Source organism: Enoplosus armatus, chromosome 5, assembly GCF_043641665.1.
Source record: "Enoplosus armatus isolate fEnoArm2 chromosome 5, fEnoArm2.hap1, whole genome shotgun sequence".
In the NCBI taxonomy this organism is placed as follows: domain Eukaryota; kingdom Metazoa; phylum Chordata; class Actinopteri; order Centrarchiformes; family Enoplosidae; genus Enoplosus; species Enoplosus armatus.
This window is the reverse complement of record NC_092184.1, coordinates 21,685,559-21,695,339: the sequence shown is the minus strand read 5'-3', so window position 1 is coordinate 21,695,339 and position 9,781 is coordinate 21,685,559.

Below are 9,781 nucleotides of genomic sequence, written 5' to 3'. Positions count from 1 at the left end.
AGATTCATTTGAAATGCATAGCTTTGAACTTTCAGGCAGAACCCCGGTAAACTCTGACCCTGAATGCAGTGGTTGTAATTTTACAATGCGGCAATTTCATTGAAAAATACATGGTCCATGATGATTGCTGTGCTGCTGCGTAAGTGCAGTCTCATGCAGGCAGAAGCTCTGACCGTGTGATCATTATTACAGTAGATCTCATTACGCCATCTGCTCTCAGCTCAGAGCTCTCAGCCTGCCAGTGCAACATCTTATTTCAAAGCAGTTGTTTTCTACTCGGAAGTCATGACCCTCTGAGATATCACATGATGCTGCTGCAGACTCTGCGCATCAACGTGGCGATAGTGTATCTAAAACACACTTGTATTTAATTCATTTTTATAAGAGGTTGAAACATGAAAATGCATTAAAAGTGAAAATAAAAACACATCTCTTATGCAGGTGAGTTGGATCACGAGGTGGAACACTTTATTTTGTTTTCTTTCTATCTGGAGTCGTTGACCTGTTGATGTCAGGTACACAGCGATCTAGTGGAGACACCTGAGGCCTCCTTATTTCTCAGCATTGTTAAAAAAAAAAATGAAGACACACAATGTGACTCTACGGTGTGTCTGTGTGAGGAGCCCAGCGGACAGTTTGTGTGGGAAGAGGCAGAAGAGGTACAGTACTGTATGTAGCCAGCTACCTAGAGAGAGGGCATCTGGCTTGGCTCACTGACTCCCCCACAGCCCAGAGAACTGCCGTGAGTCAGGTGCTCATGCAAACACAACAGTACCATGGGAACCGGGAGAATGAGTATGAAATAAGAAGAGTGAGGGAGTTAAAAAAAAAAAACCGATAAGCCGCTTTTCTCAAGTGTGAGTTTTGCTAGTTCTGCTTTTTCCTTCATAAAGCCCCTTTTCCTGACTCTCATGTGGGTGCTGCCTCCATGTGACGTTGGATTTTCAGTATGATTTCCATCCATTCCTCCCTACAGAGAGGCTTTGGGCTGAAAAAAAAAGCAGTGTGTAATGCACAGTCTTCTGTAACTGAAGAGGCAACGGTCAAAAATAGCAACAGACTGAAAAAACCCCCAATAAAAAATAGAAACAGACTAATTCACAACACTTTATGCTAAGTGGTTCCACATATCTGTTGCACAGCCCAAAAGGTCAGCCTACTCAGCTGATTTAAAGGCTAACCCGCCGTCATTGTTTCCTCACAGGCAGCCAAAGGAACGTTATAAAGATAGCTCAGTATTTGTTTCTGTTGTGAACTCATTAAAAATGACACAACATTATGCTTTCAGTGTGAATGGGCTGCCAAGATGTAAATTTGGGTTTAAATGATGGTTTTATTATCGGGTTTTATGAAGGTCATGTCGCTGTGGAGTAAACACTGGAGGAAACAGGACCAGTTCCGAGTCCAAGCTGAGCCGCAAGTCTGTTAGAGCGAATCACGTCACTTCCAAAGAAAACTGCAAGCAAAAAGGTCACTACAATGTCACGGCACCAGATCAAAATGGATTTCAGCATTTTCCTCTCAAAGCTGTTTTAATAGTGTTATTATGTCCCTTTAATGCATATTTATTGTCTTCATACAAACCTTGTGGCCCATTGCAAACCAAAAGGTGGCAGATATTAAAAGCAGAGCCCACATTGGTTAAGCATGGCTAGTATCATAGCGTGGTAGGCTATGGATGCACGGTCTCATAGGATATACACAAGTATACACACTGTGTGTTAGACGGCTGTCTGGTCTATGACGTGTTCTGGATTGATCACTGCGCTACAATCTAAGTCAAATCTTACCTTAGTCTGATTCAGGTCCAAGTGTTAAGTCTACAGCTCTGGTAGAAACATGGGATAGGAAATGATTTCTGCAACAACTATGCAACAGTCCTCCCGATGGCAGTGATACAGATAGATGATACAGTCTGAGCCCCAGCCATTGTCGAATATGGGTTGGAGGTGAGAAAATAGACCAGGAGCTGTTTTCCTATAACAACAGAAGTAGCCCCTTTCTGAATGACCTGCAGAGGCAGAACAGAATAAAAATCACATAGTGCATGTTTTGTGTGTGTTTGGATGTACTGATTTGTTCTGGCTCCAAGTGCAGATCTCCAGGTTGTTTGTATCGCAAAGCCATATAAAACGGTTATCCCGCTCTACACATGGAGTGTGACTTGACAATCCTGTCCTCCTTCTGTTGTGCCAAAGCGGGTGGAGTTTTATCCTGGCACCACTATGTCTGTCAGTCTGTTGGTACATCTGTCTGCTTGTCCTGGAGGACTGGCAGTGTGTACTGTTCCTCTATAACACACGACCCAGTATTTTATTTTATTTTGTGTCACTGGAGATGGCAAAGGATGTCACACGTGCTGCACGACCTGAATGCTGAACCAGTGGTGCGGATGTACAGGCAGGTTTATGTGTGTTTGTCTCTGGGCATAGGGTTCATGTCCCTTCCAATGCTGAACAGGGCTAAAGACAAAGAAACACAAATCTAGCTCTTGGCATGAACAGACTCCAAAGCAGAATAAGGCCTTTATTGTTAAAGCTCCTGAAAACTTGACTCAAATCTTGAGTATATTTCTGTAACAGTAAGTAGTCATGCCTAGATAATCAACAATTAAAGCTTAAGTTCAGGATCAAAAAAAGCATTTAAGATATTATTTATTCAATGAGTTTCATACTCAAAAACTCATCTAATCTGCGTCATCAGGACCTCCTGTCTCCACCTTCATACCTACAGGAAACTGAAGTAACATTCTCAATGAGGAATCACCACCCTACCCCCACCCCTCGTGATTATCTATCACAGTTTTCAGGTATTTTGTTGGTATTTTACACAGTTAGTGGTTGTAATAATTTGCTAACATGTTCAGAGTATCAAAAGACACTTGTTAGCAATCCGCAACTGCGCCCAGTAAACCTGTAATTTTGTGTCGATTGTGAATTCGATACTGGCAAGTTAACCACTAATTTACTAGCTGGTTGGGTTAGCGCTAGTCAGTCACAATAGCTCCCGAAGAAATGAATGAATGAAAGACTTGTAAGGAGTGTGGAAAACCTTTGACTTACTACGATTACTAAGGAAATAGTGCACATGAGATTTGATTGCCACTGTCTGAATATACCGATTTATTATTAAAGTTTCTATTGTTTCTTGTCAGTTCTTAATAATGTGGTCACAATGTAATACTGGGGCAAGGGCAACCTCATATTTACCAAAAATAACTCAATACATGAAGCATTCCTCTATGCAGTAAAGAGACAGAGTTGTGAAACCAGACATACATGTAAGAGTAGAGAGTCCGCTGTAATAGTGCATCTGATGTTCAGGCCTTCCACCTCCACAATAGTCAATAAAATTCTAACATGACAGCTACTGGAGTACATTATGAGTTGACTTAATTGCAGGACAGATGCTGCCTCCTCTTCTCTCTGGAAAAGGGGAGATGTTCAATTTGCACTCATTATTAATCTTTATTTATCATATCTAGCTTTGCACGATACCCCTGCAGCTCATCATATCAGACAGCAGAATAGCTGTGAGCAGGCACATTTTCAGATAAATGGTACCTTCGTCACCTCATTCCTGAATGTATTCTTTTACGACTGAATGGTCTTTCTATTATGAATGTATACTACACTTACACGTGACTGATATGGTGACACCAGCATGGTATTTGTTCTTCAATAAAATTGTTTGCTGACACATGGGAGCGCTTCACTCATCAGGTCGTGTTGACTGTAAATCGACATGAATGCTTGGAGAGGAGTGATGATGGGATCTGCCATGCTGCACGGGATCTTACTGTTATTGTTATATACAGATAAATAAAAGTCTGCGTGCATGCTAATATTGTAAGCTTGAGTCAAACTTTTCTGCCTCAGCCTCTATCTTTCTCTCTGAAATAGACTCAGAGCTGCTATGTATAATTGTGCGGCGTATTGCACTCTTGTGGGAAAATGGTTTTTTGCTTGTAATGTGCACTTACATAATAATGTGTTGTCGCTTTTTCAATATCCAATCGACTTTTTTGGAGTTAGCTGAAGCCTTTTGTACCTGTCAACCACCTCTCGATGTGGTAATGCCCACCCACGTTATCAAGAGGTCAATTCTCTCTTTCTACCTCTCCCTGTCTGCCTGTAATACAGAGGCTTGAGTAATGACCATACAAAACAATGTAAAAATACTGCCAGAAGTGGATGGTTTCATAATACCTAAAAATTATTTTTTTCCTGTCTAAATGATATTCATAAGCGAATACTCTGAGTGGGACAAAAGAGCTCCTTTACAAAATCCACTCGTCAGCACTGTCACGGTAATGGGAGTGTCTATTTTGTATACAGGTTTTATGCTGTTTTGGTGATTGACAGTACAAACGTCACAAGAACACTTTTGTTTTCTTATTTTTTCTTATGAACTCTTTCAGGTGACACACTGGGCAAAATTACACCAGATCTGGAGGGAATAAAGAGGTAATATTCCTCAGAAAGCATAGATTTGAAATGTGTTCTTAATACCAAAATACGCTGTATGCCTTATACTGTTGAGCCACCAAGATGTCAGTAGACTATTGGCTTTTTATTCCTGTAATAACAACCACTGTCTCTATGTATTTATTTTCCATACTCCTGTCTCAGTTTTGCCACATACACGTGGAGAACAAGGCTCTCACTGTGCTGTAAGCTCAGTTTCTGGCATCTGGGGATAACTTGAGAGTGATTCAAGCCTTCTTCTCCCTGAGCCCTTAAATGACAGTGATAGATGATGCTGTCATTAGACGCAGTGGAGCTCATCTACTGGCCCTATTTGCTGATTTCTGTGAACTTAGTCCCTTTTTTTAGCCTGCTCCAAAAAAGGCACAGGCAGTTGTAAAGAAATGGTTGCACCCCCTCCAAGTCAGTGCAGCTCTGTAGAGTTTTTTTTTATACCAACAGCCACAGTCTGAGCTAAATACGTGCTATATTTTTCTCTTATATCATCAGGCAGGAATCAGAGGAAACTAGTCTGAGCCAAACGTGATTAAAACAAGAGTCCAGAGGGCAACATCAATATACTCAGTAGAGTGAGGGCTATACATACTTAGTAATTCATTCTCCTCTGAGTGACATCTTCTACCTCCCTACCATATCTGACACACCTGAATTTATTTCATCCTGTCCAAGAGGGAAAAAAAGTGCTACAGTAAGCAGATGAGAGACAGGACCGTGATTAGCTGGCCCTATGCTAAAGCTGGTTTGTGGCAATGAAAAGGTCAGGACCTTGGTGAGAGATTGTCCGCTTCATGTTTTTATGTGATGCAGAAAGCTGGGAAATCTATATACCTACTTATCTCAAGGCAAAAAAAATGAATAAAACCTTAAGCCAGCATTGCTTTACATCTCTGTGGCTTCAAAAAGGAACCCTGTGGACCTCACTAAGTTAATAAGAGCGAAAAGATCTGTAATGTAATGCAATGTGCTGTGCCCCATGTAACCATGACCAGCAGCGAGGCAACAATAAATCATGTTGTGGGTGTCGACAAAACAGCTTTTGCTTATGGTGCGATTCTGGGTCATGATGCGAGGGTGACTTTCTCTTGTCAGGCGCCAGTGAATCCTGAGGACCTGTGTTTATGGGACCAGTCTTGTAAAGTGTTTCTTGAAGAGAAATATCATATTTTATAGTTAAGGGAATTAACAAAATACTACTAAGTACTTGACAGTAGATAAAATCTCACCCCTCTTGTTTGCTTCAAGTGTCCTGATGGATATGAATTCCTGTAAGGGAATATTGCAACTTTACAAACAATTTAAAGATTTCTCCAGAATAGTTTGGTGGCTTCAAGTTCAAAAGTCTATCTGTCCTTGCAAAATGTCTTTACATCATTTGCTCAACATTTATTACACTATAGGCAGATTTTTTTTGATTTTTTTTTTATCACATTTCTTTATTACAACATGTGCACTTATTACATTATCTACATTATGAGTTTCCATATGCCTGCATGAGCATCTGAACCGTATCCTTAGTGAGGAAGGGGCGAATGCTCCTGATGTTGTACAGGAGGAATTTACAGGAGCACGCTACTGCTTTGATGTTCTCTGAGAATGGCGTCCTTTGTTTTGTTTTGTTTTTCCACTTTCGTCATCCTGGGTCACGCTCAGGGTCCTTGCTTCCCCAGTTGGCATCACCTCAGTATGTCAATGGTGATGGACAGATCCTGGCGTGGGCATCCTAAAGAGGAAAAAGAACTCTGACTCACATTTGCACCGTCAGCCTCTTGACGCCTCTTAAAATAACAATCTGAGCCTGTCACTGGCAAAAACAAGAACTCTTAGTGGACTTAGGGATTACATTGCAGCCATTGCCGCCCATTCGTGGCTGCCGGCTAAGGCAATCTATTAGAACAATTCACCAAATTCTCATGCCATTTTCCTCTGACATCAGGCTCAGGGAGGGAAGCTCAAATCCTGTTATCAAAATGACAATGTTGTGCTGCTGTGTTCTAGGCTGAAAGGCTAACTTAGTGAATCTGACAAATCGTTATCGTTTCACCGTTTCCTGATTGATCTGCAACTCAAAAGACAATGGATAGAGAAAATCCTGAGGGCCATAATCCAAGGTAAAACAACATATTTGATATCCCATTAGCCACCGTTAACAGCTAACGTTAGCATTGAACCACTTCCCAGCTAAAATGCCTGCATTGATCTGGACTGCTCTCAGATAAAGTTCTTACCTTGAAGAGCAGCAAAATTGGGTCAATTTCTGTGACCATTCATCCCAACCAATAACCCTAACCCTAACCCAATAATTAATCAATAAACTTAATTTCTACTTTGAATTTCCTCACATCTAAATAAGCACAGTTTGCCAAATACCATGTTGAGCTCATATCACCATTACCACAAGAAAATCCTAAAACAAATTGTGCAACACTCCATTGGGCTACAATTACTTCCAGTTGGTTATCTTTTGGCCTGTCATTGGTCACTGTATATCTAAAGAGTGCAGTTCAGTGCAGTTTTGTATTCAGTACCAAGCTGCCATAGTAGTATCCTGGGGGGCTGTTTTCTCAATAAGATTCTGACAGCAAGTTCAGAGGTCTATGTGGAGCTGCAAATGTCACTTTTGACTCCCATTTTGCCTCTTCTGAAATCGGTCTTAACCTCTAGTTCTCTTTCCCTCCCACTGACACTCCCTCTTTCTTTCTTTTTCTCTATTTCCTGTGTGTGTGTGTGTGTGTGTGTGTGTGTGTGTGCGTTGTGTGTGCGTTGTGTGTATGTGTGCACATGTGCATGCGTGTGTATTGGTCTCAGAGGAGTGAGTTAACCCAGGGGTACAGAGGCGGGGAGGAGCAGCTGGAGATCCACTCTCCCTTGGTTCCTGTCCCAATTAATTAGCATGGACATAGTCGTATGCACGCACGCACACACACACACACACACACACACACACACACACACAGAGTATTTATAGACTATATAGTATGTGGTGTGACTCCTGGGATTCTAAAGTCCCAAACCTTTTGCAACACCAGGAGTGAAAATGCTTGACATGCAACTGTATAGTTGATTATTTACAACACATCAGATTAACACCAGATAAATGGGGTTCAATGCTTAAGGACAATTCATAATTTCAGTTGTTTGAGTGTCAGTCACTGGAAAGCTTGTAGCTCTAAACCTATTTGATACAGACCTTTGTTTTGCTGCTCAAATTATAGGGGTTGTACAGTCATGCTTTCTTAATTGAGAAGAGATATGTCTGAAATACTCAGTATACTCTTTTTTATGCTCTGCTGCCCTTAAGAAAGTTATCCATGCTTTTATCTCATTTATGCCTGTCTAAGCCAAATTTGTCTCAACTGGTCCAAAATGCAGCCTCAAGCCTTAACCAATTCTAGGAAACATTATATTTATCACTCCTATCTTGGCCTCTTTTCACTGGCCACTGATTAATTTTAGAACCATTTTTTAAAAAATTGATCACCCTCAAGGCAAAACTAGGCCTTGCCCCGAGCTATATAACCCGGGCATGTAATTCCAGGGGGGGATGGGGGGGACAGCTTACACCCTAAAGCTATAAGAAAGCAAATTTGTCACCCACTATGTCTAAGGATTTAAAGATTACTTTATACATATCGGAAAACTGTGACGAGAATCAGAGATGTGGCTACATCTGCACACTCCCACAAATATGAAAAACAATTCTATGTGAAAGTCATCAAAAATGGTTGAGCTGTGATATGCCAACTCTCTCCCTCTCTGTGTTCCTGTGTGTCTAATGTTAGTGTGTATGTATGTGTATGTGTGTCAGTGTGTACAACAACGCCTCCCCGGCTATGTAGTTTCCCAATCGCTCACCTACTGCGAGTCATCCCGTCTCTTCATTCTCCCTGTGTTTTATCTTCAAGTAAATGAACAAGAATCCCAAAACAGTCACGCATGTTGTATCATAACAGTAGCACAAATAAGACATTAATGCTTTTTACCATTCAAACAATGGGAAAAATATGAAATATTCTATATGTAATTATCTAATTCACAGGCTGTTCCTCGTACTTCAGCAGGTCACTCTAAAAATACACTGTCATGCTGTTGGAAAGCCCTACGCGCCCAGGAAACGAGGCTATAGCTGTTTTCTTTGTTCATGCAAAAATGAGAAAACCAGTGACCCATACGGACGACCAATCATGCAAACAAGCCATCAAAACGTTACAATTCAGCATTTTGATTTGACACCATAGATTGAATACATCTGCCTTTCAGAAACATTACCCCGACAGCACACCTCAAGTCACATGTTACATTGTCACTGGAGTGAGCTCAGCAGGGGCAAAGCCAAAGAACAAAACCACATACATTTTACAATGTAGTGTAGTAATTTAAATGTATTATTACTTTTTATTTGTTTGAACTCAGGCAGTATGTAGGCCTACTGTACATACCAAACTTAAAAAAGCCATACAAAATATTTGTTAGTTCATTTTTTTGCCAGAAATACACAGCAGCAGATACTGTATCTCAGACCTCAAAATTAAACCAAAACCATCAGCATGGCTAAAGACTCCAAAGCACAAGTTGGAAAAAGGTATTTTTGCATGTAAGCAACAACAAAGCTCTACTCAATAAGTCATTTGTGTGGTGCAACCCATTTATGTTGGCAATGCCTAAATCTCAATGCTATCCAATGTGGAAATTATCACTGCCTGGTACCTGACATTGCAGTGGATACTAAAATTACATGTAATTTCATTTCAAGTAAACTCGTCAAATAGCAATGCTGTAATGTGGCTACATTCTCATTCTCAAAACTTCTCCACACCAGCTCTGCATGTTTCTATGAAAGGTAGTCATTAGTAATTGTAACCCAGTATCAGCTCCAGAGCCTGTGATGACCCAAGCTGGCACATGCTATCTGCATCAAATAAGCGTACTTTCCTTTTCCTCTGCCATTGATTTCGTACCTCATCCCTTTGCTTTTTCTCCTGGCAGCTGCCTCAGGCGTCTGACAGTCTGTGTTACAGCACCTTAGTTCAGCTTTTCACAGCATTCTGACAACCTTCACTCAATGCTGTAAAAAAATACATATATAGAGCAGAGAGGATCAATGAGGTGTTTTCCTAGACAGTTCTCCGGCAGGTAGACCTGACCACGCTTTACTTGGCAGAGAGAAATGGTTACTGCAGAAGGCAAAGACACATTTAAATTTTACACTCTACACTAAAACTAAATCTTGCAGATGAGGAACCAAACAAGTTCATTTTGAAATTTTTGGATGAGAGGGCTTAAAATCCATTATTGTA